The following is a 14475-nucleotide window of genomic DNA, read 5'->3' on the forward strand; positions in this document are numbered from 1 at the left end:
TTTGATATGCAATGTTTGATGTCACCCATTCACTGGCTACTGCCCAATCCAGACGCCAATAAGGTTTCAGGCAAACAACTATTCCTGCTTTACCCTGGAAATGTAAAGCTCCAAGACACAAATTGTATCACTCCAAAGAGGCAGATCATACAGTGTGTTACCACACACAAGGAAACCTGTACTGGGAAAATACTTTGGTCCTTTCTGATAAACCTCAGAAAATGCTAAGAGCCTGTCTCCCTCCGACACTGACCAGAAATAAATATGCAGAAAGAAAAATCTGAGTGAAGTAAGAACTTGTGACCTGTATACCTGTTACAAGTCAATTACTCTATTGAAGGTTTTGGATCAAGGACAGCCAGGCAACTGGCATTTTTAATAAATAACGGCTGACCAATAGCAGCCTCCACATTTTTTGAGCACCAGCCGCCACTGGGCACAGCAGGTATATAGAACTCAACAAAGGGATGGTGGGAACCCCTCATAATGGGAACAGCAGGTGCACAAACCCAAGAACTCAGCCCAGGGATAGTGGGAACCCCTCATAATAGGCACAGCAGATGGACAGATCAGGCCTGCATTACTAACAGTTTAATTTTTCAGTTTTTTTGCACCATTCCCCCCAAAAATTTTGAGCACCAACTGCCACTGGGTGGTAGGGTCCCTTATCAAATGTTTGATTCACCTTGGAGTTTTGAGTGTATCCATCCACCTATGGATCTCCTATCTACAGTATAATATAAGCTAAAGTTCCAGCTGGTAAGGTGGGAGACTCTTGTAGTAACTTTGGCGGGTATTTAGACCCTGGAACTGAACAGTAGAGTTCTTTCTATTTTTTTAATGTACAATTTTCCGTAATCTTTTCTGGTTTCTTCTCACTATTTCCCAAACAAAATCTTTCTTCACCTTTTCCTCTTTTTATTGTTTTACTCTTCTTTTTTATTTGTCTTTTCTCACTATTTTCCAAACAAAATCTTTCTTCACCTTTTCCTCTTTTTATTGTTTTACTCTTCTTTTTTATTTGTCTTTGCCCCACTTTTTTTCATTGATTCCGTCAAAAAAATACCTTATTTTCATCTATTTTCCTTTCATTGTCCCATTCATTCTCTGTCAAACAATGGAAATCCTTTGCCTCTATTTTTTTTCTTCATTATGTCTTCCTCCCCCCATTTTTTTTTGTGCCTGTCTCCCCAAAATCTTAAATTCCTTTCCCTCTCTTTTTTGCATTTATTGTGCCTGTCTGTTTGAATTAACCACTTTTCGACCAGCCGCGGTCATTATACTGCAGCAAGGTGTCACGATCCCGCAAATCACCATAGATGTACTTTCGGCACGGGAACACGCTTTTGTGGGCGTGCTCATGCTCCTATTGGCCAGCAGGGGAGCCAATTAGTGGGTCCGGCTGACTCGATGTCCGCCGGCCACCTAGGATTGTTCCCCGCAGTGACAGAACAGGGATCTGCCTGTGTGAACAAGGAAGATCTCCGTTCTGACATGGAAGATCACAAAGATCCTGTCTTTCTGCTAAGCAGGAAGATGGATCTGTGTGTTTCCTCAGTCACACAGTCCCCCATACAGTTAGAAAACACCTGCAGGGAACACATTTAACCCCTTGATCTCCCCTGATGTTAACCCCTTCCCTGCTAGTGTCAGTGCATATTTTTAGCACTGATTACTGTAAGAATGTCACTGGTTCCCAAAAAAGTGTCAAAAATGTCAGTTAGGTGTCCGATCTGTCTGGTGCAATGTCGCAGTCTCGCTAAAAATCATTGATCGCTGCCATTACTAGTAAAAAAAATAATAATAAAAATGCCATAGATCTATCCCCTATATGGAAGACGCAGTAACTTTTGCGCAAACCAATCAATATACGCTTATTGGGATTTTTTTAACAAAAAATATGTAGCAGAATACATATCAGCCCAAATTGATGAATACATTTGTTTTTTTCAATTTTTTGGGAAATGTTTTATAGCAGAAAGTAGAAAAAAATAATTTTTTTCAAAATTGTCACTCTTTCTTTGTTTATAGTGTAAAAAATAAAAACTGCAGAGGTGATCAAATACCACCAAAAGACAGCTCTATTTGTGGGGGGAAAAAAAAGAATTTTTTGGGTACAGCATCTCACGACCGCGTAATTGTCAGTTAAAGTGACACAGTGCCTTATCGCAAAGAATTGCCTGGTCAGGAAGGGGGTAAATCCTTCTGGGGCTGAAGTGGTTAAATAAAAATCTTTCTGTAAAAAAAAAAAAGTCTCTTTCCATTTTCAGGATTTTGATGTTAGTAGTGATATATACTATCCATTTCCCTTATAGACCGTATCTAGTAACGGTAAAATTTTTAAAATTATTTCCTTTTTTTAAATAGTTAAAAATACCAATCAACAAATTTACCTATTTTCCTAAATATGTGAAGTCTGTGCCCCATGCCCTTCGCTAATGCATTAGGCTGACAGTAAAGTACGTAATGCCACGTACACACGCGGCAGACTGGGTCCGACGGGATCAGTCCATTGGACAATCCGATTGTGTGTGGGCTAGTCTGATGTTTTTTATTTTTTTTGTTTTTGTTTTTTTCGATGGACCTAGAAATAGAACTCAATAGATGTTTCAAATCTATCTGATGGACTCAAGTTTGACGGACTAAAAATCGAGAAAACCGTTTTTCTATGTGTTAGTCCGACAGACCAAATACAACACTAGGGCAGCTATTGGCTACTGGCTATTGAACTTTCTTTTTTAGAGCCTTCCCGTTTACCTCATCACGTTCAAAATTAATGGACTTTTGACCAGACTTAGTCCGTTCGTATGTGGCCAAGTCCGTTCGGACCTCTGTCAAAAGTCAGTCGGGAAGACTGTCGGACCTAGTCCGTCGAAAAGTCCGGTCGGGTGTAAGTGGCATTAGTGTTACCGATATCCTGACCTCATGTGACAATAAGATATGAAAATGCTCCAAATAGTACCCCCCAAATTTTTTAAGGGATAACTCCATCTTTGGGTAAGTCTTTAAAATTTGATTCAACATTCATTTTCTAAAATACTTTGGCTATTTTTGCTAAGAATTCTGTAAATGGACAAAGGGAGATCCTGCCATTCATTGAACCATCCTCCCCCTTCATCCATTCACAGACCTTCTTCCATTATGTGAAAAGAATACAATGAGTTTTGTAAATGGAGGGGAGAGGAAACGGAAAACGAACAACAAGATCCTTCAATATCTCAACCGCAACTCTTCATTCTCAGCTCTAGGAATACTGTGTGTAATATTTGGCATCACTAAATGGAGAATTTGTACAGTGATCAACAGCCAGAAGGACAAAAGATACTCTTCAATAGAGGAAAACTATTTGACTTGTACTGTATCTTCCAAAAATGATTTTACTAGAGCTTATTGGAGAAAATTAATGTGAAATTCATTTTTGAAGACTTGCCCAAAGATGGAGCCTCTTTGAAGTTGTGGAGATATTTTGAGCACTTTCATTTTTAAATCTGAATGTCGCTTGAGGTCAGGATATCAGTAACACTGACTGGAAGAAGGGAGAATTGGATCTGATTCTTTTCGGTTCTTTTCTAAGCATCAATCCGTTCTCAGTTCTGCTTTTATTAAACCTTTCTGTATAGGGTTTCCTTGTGTAATTTCATCTGGGAGCACCCAGGCTCAAACCTTCAATGTGTGCTATTCTGTTACGGTATTACTGGTCAGTATTTATTGTGAAAACACAATGGTTGCTAAAGGAGTAGCATAATGATTGTAAAAGTGGATATAGTAGATATTTGTTTTTCCTATTATTCTCTGTCTTTTGCTTTTTTAACAGTTTTTCTTGTTTGTTGTTCCATATTTTTATGAGTGTGTTATGAAGTGTGTTATAGACATACCTGGGAACTTACCAATGTTAGTGAGCCTGAAATTTGGAAGGTGCAACTCTGAAATTAAATCAATGGTTTAGAAGATAAAGAGGAAGTAAACCCTTCCTCTTTGTTTCCCTGCAAAGGCAAAGCATTTATGCATCACATAGTAGCCCATTATGTGTCAATTACCTAACACAGGAGCCAGCGATGTCCCAGATTTCCTCGCCGGCTGGAAGCATCCATCTTCCTTCCGGGGTCGTAGAATCCAGCTCTGTGACTGGCCGGAGTCGCGTGACATCACTCCCATGTGGGTGCGCGGGAGCCACCAGTCACGGCATGTTCTTTAATGACAACGGCACTCCGTGACCCTTCTAAAGTGCACCAAATACATCGGCGCATGGGCAGAAGGAACCCTCGTACGGGGAATTGTAAATATCTCCTAAACCATGTAGGTTTAGGAGATATTTACAGCACCTACAGATAAGCCTTAATATAGGCTTACCTGTAGGTGAAAGTGTGTTGTAAGGGTTTACAACCACTTTAAGGCTAATGCCTCATACACGCGTTTGGACTTTCCGACAACAATTTCCGACGTGGAATTTTGTCCGAACGGTGTTGGCTCAAACTGTTGGACAACAATTACGAACGTAGTGATGTACTAGACGTACTATGTGGTTTTTCAGCTTTTTAGCGCCACCCTTTGGGCTCCTTCTGCTAATTTCGTGTTTATAAAATTTTGGTGAGTGTTGATTTGCGCTTTTCTTTTCACGTTTTTCAGTTTGTTTCTGAACGCCTGTTCGTCAACCAGACATGTTACGGAAACAGAGGCGATAACGTGTTATTTATTATTGGCCTTGGACACATTGATTTGACATTTTTTTTTTTTTTGGTTGAATAATAATGATTTTATTTGGTATATTTTCTATATTTTTGGATGCATAGAATGCACTTTTTGGTTAAAGCGGAAGTCCACCCTTAAATAAAAAATTACATTAATATTCTCCAAAAAATATATTTAAAAAAATTGAAAAAAAAAACAGAAACCCCTGTTGCTAGGCAGTCTTCCTAATCTGCCTCTTCCTATTCCGCAGCGCTGTTCCTTCACTTCCTCCTCTTCAGCGAACTGCCCCGTTGTCTTCTGGGACATGTGTGTGTCCCAGAAATCAACAGGGCCATTCAGAGAGCGCCGCCCGACTTGCAAATGAAATGAAGCTGCAAGGCTCCACTGCCTGTTTCCCTTCGTTAAGATAACGTCCCCAGCACCCGATCCAATGGATGGATCGGCCTCGGGGTGCCGTCATCACAGGCTCCCTGGACAGGTAAGTGTCCTTATTAAAAGTCAGCAGCTACAGTGTTTGTAACTGCTGACTTTTTAAAAAAAAATTGCGACTGGAACACCGCTTTAAGTTCTATTGGCAGATAGCATGTCTAATTATTATTTTTTTTTTAATGCACAGTAAACAATTGTGGAGAATAATACTTGGCTATGGGTTTTACTTCAAATGACAGTTTGGGAGTAGGCACTAGGGATGAGCGGAACACCCCCCGGTTTGGTTCGCATCAGAACTTTCGAACGGACCTCAAATTCGTACGAACTTTAGAACCCCATTGAAGTCTATGGGACTCGAACATTCTAAATAAAAAGTGCTAATTTTAATGGTTAATATGCAAGATACTGTCCTAAAAAGGGTTTGGGGACCTGGCTCCTGCCCCAGGGGACATGGGTCAATGCGTAAAATGTTTTTAAAAATGGCCGTTTTGGCGGGAGCACTGATTTTAATGACGATTAAAGTGAAAAAAAGTGAAATATTCCTTTAACCACTTGAGATCCGCGCTATAGTCAATTGACGGCTACAGCGCGGATCTCCTTTTCCGGGACTACGTCTGTTGATGTCGTCCCGTGTACGAGCGGCCTGCGCGCGCCCTGAGGGGCGCGCGCGGCGCGCTCTGTGATCGGCGAGTCCATGAGACTCGCCTGATCACCGATCCGTGCAAGGGGTCGATCCCGACCCCTTATCACGTGATCAGCTGTCAGCCAATGACAGCTGATCAGGTGACATAACGGAGCCGGTAATCGGCTAGTATTCCTCCTCGCGCTGACAGCGCGAGGAAAAAAAAAAAGCCGATCACGGCCTGCAATGCAAGCGCCCACCTGCCCCCTGCCAGTGCCCACCTGCCCCCTGCAGTGCCACCCTAATAAAAAGTAAGTGCCCCCCATCAGTGCCACCCAGCAGTGCCCATAGTGCCACCCAGCAGTGCCCACAGTGCCACCCAGCAGTGCCCACAGTGCCACCCACAGTGCCACCCAGCAGTGCCACCCACAGTGCCACCCACAGTGCCCACAATCTGCCTCAAAGGTGCTGCACCCCAGTGCCGCCCATCAGTGCCCAGCAGTGCCGCCCATCAGTGCCCAGCAGTGCCGCCCATCAGTGCCCAGCAGTGCCACCTATCAGAGCCACCTATCAGTGCCACCTATCAGTGCCCATCAGTCCCATCTATCAGTGGTACCTATCAGTGCCCATCTGTGCCACCCATCCGTGCCACCCATCCGTGCCACCCATCCGTGCCATCTTATCTGTGCCCATCTTTGCCCATCAGTGCCGCCTTATCTGTGCCCATAGGTGCCGCCTTATCTGTGCCTATTAGTGCCGCCTTAACTATGCCTATCAGTGCCCACCAGTGCAGCCTATCAGTGCCCACCAATGCAGCCTATCAGTGCCCACCAATGCAGCCCATCAGTGCCCACCAATGCAGCCTATCAGTGCCGCCTAATCAGCGCACTTCAATGAAGGAGAAAAATGACCCGTTTGCAAAATTTTATAACAAACTATTAAAACATGATTTTTTTTTTTTTTTTCAGCTTCTTATTTGTTTGTTTAGCAAAAAATAAAACTCCCAGCTGTAACTAAATACCACCAAAAGAAAGCTCTATTTGTGGGAAAAAAATGATAAAAATTTCATTTGGGTACAGTGTTGTGTGCCCGCGCAATTGTCATTCAAAGTGCATCAGCGCTGAAAGCTGAAAATTGGTCTGGGACTGAGGGGGGTTTAAGTGCCCAGTAAGCAAGTGGTTAAATATCATGCCTGGGGGGTGTCTATAGTATGCCTGTGAAGGGGCGCATGTTTCCTGTGGTTAGAACTCTCCCTGCACAAAGTGTCATTTCGCAAGGAAAAAAGTCTTTTAAAATCACTTTCCATTGTCGGCTCCCGTAATACAGAGAACACTCAATGACATTTAATGGAAAAAAAGTAATTTAAAACTGCTCGCGGTTTTAATGTAATATCTGGTTCCGGCAATATGGATGAAAATCATTGAGAAAAATGGCATGGGTAGCCCCCCTGCCCATTACCAGCCCCTTTGGGTTATCACCCCTGTATAATTTGTTTTGCCATCCATCTTTTTTCATCTCACTTCCTGTTGTCTCCTTCCGTTTGCAAGTAGTAGACGTTTGTAAGTTGGATGTTTGAAAGTAGGGGCCTGCCCTATATGCTCTGCAGAAATGGCGTAACAAAGTGTTGGCGTTGCCACAACATTGTAAGCCCTCAAAGTGACTCTTGGTGGGCGCTGGAGCACCCTGCTGTGAACAATTATATCAAGAATTGTAATTACATGCCATTGTTTAACAGTGGTAGAAAAATTGGGCCTTTGGTGGTTGTGGTGCTGTTGCTGGTGCCACAACACTATAAGTCCTCACAGTTACTCTCGGTGGGCACAGGAATGGGCCCTGCTGTGAAATATTATATCAAGAATTGTAATTACATGCCCCTGTTAAACAGGGGCTGAAAATTTGGGCCTTAGGCACTGGTGCTGGTGCTACAACCCTGCAACCTCTCCCATATACTCTATTTGTAGTGCAGGAATGAGCCCAGCTGCAAAGCATTGCATCAAAAACTGTAATTAAATGCCCCTGTTAAACAGGGGCTGAAAAATTGGGCTGGTGGCACTGGTGCTGGTGCCACGACACTGCAACCTCTCCCATATACTCTAGTTGTAGTATATAGGTGGATATAATAATAATATATAATATAATAATATATTAATATATATATATATATATATATATATATATATATATATATATATATATATATATAGGTGGATATAATGGTGTATAGTGTGGTCAGGGCATGCAGACAACACGCACAATCTCCTACAACTGACTGAAAGCTCTATTACAGAAGAGCAATATAGCTAGCTATATAGGTGGATATAATGGTGTATAGTGCGGTCAGGGCACGCAGACAACATGCACAATCTCCTACAACTGACTGAAAGCTCTATTACAGAAGAGCAATATAGCTAGCTATATAGGTGGATATAATGGTGTATACTGCGGTCAGGGCACGCAGACAACACCCACAAACTCCTGCAGATTGCTAAAAGCTCAATTACAGAAGAGCAAGAACGCTAAATTGGCCGATAATGAACGGTGTATACTGTGTTGAAGGTACACAGAGAACACCCACTAACTCCTACAGACGCCTACACACTATACAAGGCCGCTGCGCTGGCGGTCTTATATAGTTTGGGGCATGTACTACACAGCTTGAGCTATGATTGGCCACAGGCATCCTGCCTGTGGCCAATCATGGCTCTCCCCGCTGCCAGCGCTGTGATTGGCCAAGCATGCGGGGTCACAGTGCATGCTTGGCCAATCATGAGCCAGAAATGCACTGGGATGGCGCAGTGCATTGTGGGCCGTGAGCGTCACACAAGTTTGGCGCGAACAGCCCATAACGTTCAGTATTCGCCGAACGTGCGAACAGCCGATGTTAGAGTTGAACGTATGTTCGACTCGAACACGAAGCTCATCCCTAGTAGGCAGTTACATTAAAAAAAATAGAATGTAAAATTTACAAGGGACACCAACATAGTTGTATCTTTGATCTTAAAAACTACGGGATAATGGTGGTGTGGTAACTTGCCCAAAAAAACAAAAAACAAAATAATATTATTATTTTTGATATCACTAGAAAAAAAAAGCCTTTGAAAATGTGTTTGCAATAACTCCATCAGTATCACCAGCAAAGCAGCTTAATTATTATCCCATTAAAGAAGTGCATTGTGCGCTGCATTTCGAGATTTCAAAATTTGCCACGTCACGAATGTTAATTATCCATTATGAACGCTAGTTTACAAGACCGACCACTTCTGCTAGTCTGAAACAGTCTATCGGTTCATGACTGGGGACAATGAAATATTTTGCCGAACAAGTATAGCTATTCTGGGACAGTCTATAGCAGAGATATGCAATTAGCGGACCTCCAGCTGTTGCAAAACTACAAGTCCCATCATGCCTCTGCCTCTGGGTGTCATGCTTGTGGCTGTCAAAGTCTTGCTATGCCTCATGTAACTTGTAGTTCTGCAACAGCTGGAGCTCTGCTAATTGCATAACCCTGGTCTATAGGTTCATGGCTGGGGACCATGAAGAAGCTTGCAGAACAGAAAGGAGGCTCTACTTACAGAATCCTGGAATAGGATGAGTCCATAGGTGCGGCCTCTTGTAGAGTAGTCCAGCATTCAGACTAAAGGGCGCCAGGGGCAAGCAGCCCCCCTCCTTGCAGCTCACTGATCCATTCCTTCAGGCGGGAAAAATACCATCTCTTCGGGGCTACAGACTATTTACCAGCATCCCGGCCACCAACCAGGCTCCCCTTCTTCATGTAGATTTATTTTTTTATTTTTACTAAACTTAGAATTTTTTTTTTTGTGTTCTTGTTGATGGGGCTATGTGATGGAAATGTTTTATGTGTTTGTGTTGTATAATGAAAACTATTTAATAAAAACTATTTGATGGAAAAAAATAGGATTTTACATGTGAACCTTGTGGAAGTTTGCATCAGCTATCAGTTAAAAAAAAAAAAAAAAGCATCATATAGAATTGAACGTTCCCCAATTTTGCTAAAATTTGATTATATAAAAAAAAGCCTAAAGTCGTATTAAACCTAAAAGCGAACATGTATTATAGGGTAGCTTACCAATTCTTACACATAATAGCTGCATTCATTTTCTTTTTTAGGCTTTCTTTCTTTTATTATCATCTGTGTGTGTGGGGGGCGGGGCACTAATACAAAAGGTATGTTACTGGTCAGATCACCAGGTGAAAACAGAGGGAAAGAAGCATAAAAAAAGAAAACAAATGCAGCCACCACATCTAATGATTGGTAATCTGCAATATACAGTATTACATTTCTGGTTTTGAGTTTAATGCTGCTTCAATTTCACTCATCTCTAGTTATCACTAAGCAATATCATAATCTACAAAGGGATACATATGTTCATTTCTGTCCAGAATAAGACCATTCAGTGTTAATAACGTGCAATTTCCCAGCCATTGATCCCCGGATCCTCACTGCTCTACAAAATGAATATTATTCCTCCTCCTCTTTGTATGACCACCATGGGAATACACTGCACTTTTAACCTTATTTTTCCTCTAAGCTTTTCAAAACTCATCTTTGTTTTTTTCCAACCAATGAAATAATAAAAAAATAAAAAAATACAAACAGCTCATTTTTAAAGAACATAACTGAAAGTTTATTGTTATAGTCTCCTTGTATGTACAGTAATCCAATGAATCTCAAATTCACCCTTTTCACATTTTGTACTTGCAGCAAATTTGTTGCACACACTTTCATTGTTCTCTTGTATTTAATTATCTTTCTTTCCTCCTTTTTATACATCATCACTGGATCCTTTTGGCCCCTTCCGCCTATTATAGTGTTACTGATTGCCATAAGCCATCTATATAAACACCAGATTATATACTCAGTACAGCTCAAAGCTACCTCTAAAGAAGGTTGAAGATTTTTTTTTATGTAAACATGTCACAAACCTGGCTAGTTCAACTGATCGTATAATAGAAAAAAAAAGTATAGGTCAACTTTCACAGTAGCTGCTGAGTTACAATGCAGCAGCGGGTCTGCGGTGCGATGCGGTGGGATAACTGCGGGCCGATGTGCTGATTTTGCAAGTTTTTTTTTTTTAGCAAACTTTTTTGAAATGTCATACAAGTTCTATTGTCCACCATGCAGTGCAATGCCAAGGTAAATATTATGGCCTGCTCTATTTTTTCAGCATACACACCACCACCCCACCGCAACACAGTGTTCTGAACTGGCCCCATAAGAAATAATGCATTTTGCTTTGTCTCGCGGTTAGACTGTGCTGGAATAGCTACCCAACTGCAACTGTGGTGAACAGGCCCTTAAAATAGAACTAAAAGCAAAACTTTTGTTAAAATTTTGTGTAACATATGGGAGGGTTATAACCCCTGTCGGTTGTTTTCCCTATCTGTGTGCCATTGGGGAGATTTCACTTCACTTCCTGTCCCATAGCCAAAACAGGAAATTAAAGGAACCCCCCCCCCCCTCCACCACCACCATGTGAGAGGTGCACAACTGAGAGACAAGGATGGAACATGTCACCCTACAATAGGAAATACCTGAACAAGGACCTTCATGAGAACAACAGGTTTTATTTAAATGAAAGCTGAAGATTTAAAATGAGTTTTGAAATTAGTTTAATACGTTAAAGCTTATATGAAATCTTAGGGAGTGGTTTTACATAAAGGATTTACATTTACAAGGGGAGCTTCAGTCTCCCTCCAAAAAATTAAAGCCAGCAGTTACAAATACTGTAGCTGGTGAATTTTAGGACACTTACCTGTCCAGGAGTCCAGTGCTGTCCTCACCTGAGTCTTCAATGGGCTTCAGGTCCAGACACCAGCATCTTAACGAAGGGAAACCACTGCGTAGGCCATGCTGCACTTTGTGAATGGTCCCGTAATCTTCTGATATCTGTGATGTGTCCCAGAAGGCTACAGACGAAGGGGGGTAAACTTCTGCTCAGATCGCCTGTCAAAACCAAGTACCCATTCCCCCCACCCAAAAAAATAAATAAGTTCCAAATGTTAAAGAGAGGGGGGAGGCAAACAAGCAGAACTTCCCCTTTTGGGTGACGTTCCACTTTAATGACTCCTCTAGACGGGCGGTAGAATAGTGGCTTTCACATGTTCAAGGGGTGATTCTGCCCCTCTTGAATACCTGTTTTTTTCTAGTCAAAGCCGGATATTGTATTTAAATATATATTTGGCACACAGTTGTGCTGTTGACTTCAATCGGCGAGACTGGCTAATTCAACAAGCCGAGTTAAAATTGCCATGGACCTAAAGTGTGTCATATGTAAGATCCCCTATGGATGCATGTTATCTTTTACGTGAGCAGTTGAGCTTGTTTTTACCACCTCCCTTGCCCCGGTGTAATTGAGGTCTAAGTCAGGAATAGTCAAAAAACACGGTCACTTTAACCAGATTTGACACATATTTCAAGATAATTCCTTGTCTCATTTATCTGATCACTCAACTCATAATTAATTAAAATAGTTCACTTTTGCACTTTGCCCACTTGGCTGCTCACTCATTCAATAATATTGATGGATAATCAAGGCCAGTGATTTTGTTTAAACATTGTCAGACATTTTGGAGACTTATCAGGGGACTGAGACTTTGGCTGACGCTGGAACGGCTAAAGGTTGTAGGCCATGAGACAGTTCCTTCTTTGTGTGATTTGAGTAGGTCCCAAAAAAAGCAGTTAGAGTTGTCGCGGTCACTACTTCTGCTCCATAGTTAAAATTTCAAAGTTATGTTCTAAGTTATTAGAAAGTGACCTAAGGCCCTATTCGTCTGGGTTGCATCCAGGATTAAAACATCCTTGGGTTCACAATTTCCTAACTCAATATGACTAGGCTTTGATTTAAGAAAAACAAACTATGCAAAGTGGACCGAGCATTAGATAAATGGTTTCATGGTAAATGCAAACATTTAAAATATACCTTCACCCTAAATTACATCTTGGGCTTCCCTTCCCTCTCCCCCTTCCTCTCTTACCAATGAGCATTTTTTAATATGCCTTATTCGTGTTACATAGCAGCACTTTTGCTTTTCTTGCCTGGGCAAGATATCCCCCCACTCGTGCATGTGCATCAATGTGCTGCATCGCTTGGTTCCTGAGAGAGAGTTTCTTGCCATCTGTGCACGTGTGGAGTTTCCCACATACGCGCAAAGACTAGCAATAGTCAAATTCAAAATCTTCCCAGTCTTTGTGCATGAAGCGTGAGCAGAGCCCCATGGGTGCACAATAATGGGGTGGGTGGTGGAGCCCAGCCAGGGGAAGTTCTTCTTTACATAAGATGTCCAGGAATTTATTACCTATCACAGATAGCCCAGATAGCCCAGTATTCCCGCTGACAATATCGGCATTTGCTTTTCTGTCCAGAAGAACATGCCTACTTTTGTTCAGATGTTATCCAGCAGCATTTACATCCTAGACCAGTGATTTAGGAACTAAACGCCGGGAACCACAAGTGCTTCACAGCCGGGTGCGCACTGCACATGAGCAAGTCGCACTGCACCTTCTTAATGGCTGGGCAATCTTCTGGGACCTGTGACGTGTCCCAGAAAATTGCAGGAGTCCTTAAAGTGGAAGTTCCACTTTTGGGTGGCACTCCACTCTGCTCCCCAGGTTTTGGCATGCATGCCTGTGTGGGGAGTGTAGGGACAGGTCTCCTGTCTGTCAGGGACAGTATTAGCTGCAGGGAAAGATTCCAGACGTGAAGGAAAAAGTTAGTGCTTGCAGTTGCCTTGGACATCTTCCTGCTTGGGTACAAGATGGTCAGGCCGCATTCTGCCCCTCCAGACAGACGCTGTCAGTTCAGCTGATACTTGCCCTGCTACGCGCTCATTCATGAATGTTTCCAGTTGGGTCCTCTTCCAACAGGTTTGCTGTGAACTGTTTGCCTTGACTACAATACAAGTTCTGCCTTTGCCACAATACAAATTCTGCTAATTTGCCTGGACTGTGTGTGAGTTATTATCACCGCAACCCATGCTTAAGAACCCCTTATTTAGAGAAACATTCAGCTTTGCCGTTAGATGGTCATTGTTCTTTAACCTCCCTAGCAGTAATTCCGAGTGTGGCTTGAGGTTAATTTTCAGTACCAAAAGCGGTAACCCTGAGCAACACTCGGGAATACACTGCAGTATCCAAGTACAGGTACATAACTTGTCACTAGGATCCTCAATGTACTCCCGCTGTGTCCTTAGGTCAGATCTGCTGCCCAATGTATCACTGTCCGGGCACTGTTCCCTGCAAACGCTGCGACGCATGGGGCGGAGCCCAGCGGAAAATTCAAAAAAGTAAAAAAAAATGAACACACACTATGCATAGTAATCTGTAGATTACTGTATCAAATCATTTCACCTCAGTTTTGTCCCTTGAGCTTTGTCCAGTGCCCTGCCTGCACTTTTATCATTCTTTCTGCCTGGAAACTTGAGAACGTCCATGGCATCCAAAAAGCGTCCTTCTATGTCACAAGCGGTTTTAGACCAACTAGAAAACAGCGATAGTGAATTAGAATCACTTGCAGAATTGAGCGATAGTGATTAGTGGGAAAATCATCATAAGATACCGAAAGTGACAACAGTGACAATTCTGTGACTGAGCTCAGTGATGTGCGAACTTTGTGCTCTATTGACTGTGGTACGGATCACTCAATTCTGCAAGTGATTCTAATTCACGATCGCTGTTTTCTAGCTGGTCTAAAACCCCTTTTGACATAGAGGGACGA

The sequence above is a fragment of the Lithobates pipiens genome, unplaced genomic scaffold (assembly GCF_037356315.1).
Source record: "Lithobates pipiens isolate NorthernLeopardFrog02 unplaced genomic scaffold, aLitPip1_a1.2 Scaffold_22, whole genome shotgun sequence".
In the NCBI taxonomy this organism is placed as follows: Eukaryota; Metazoa; Chordata; class Amphibia; order Anura; family Ranidae; genus Lithobates; species Lithobates pipiens.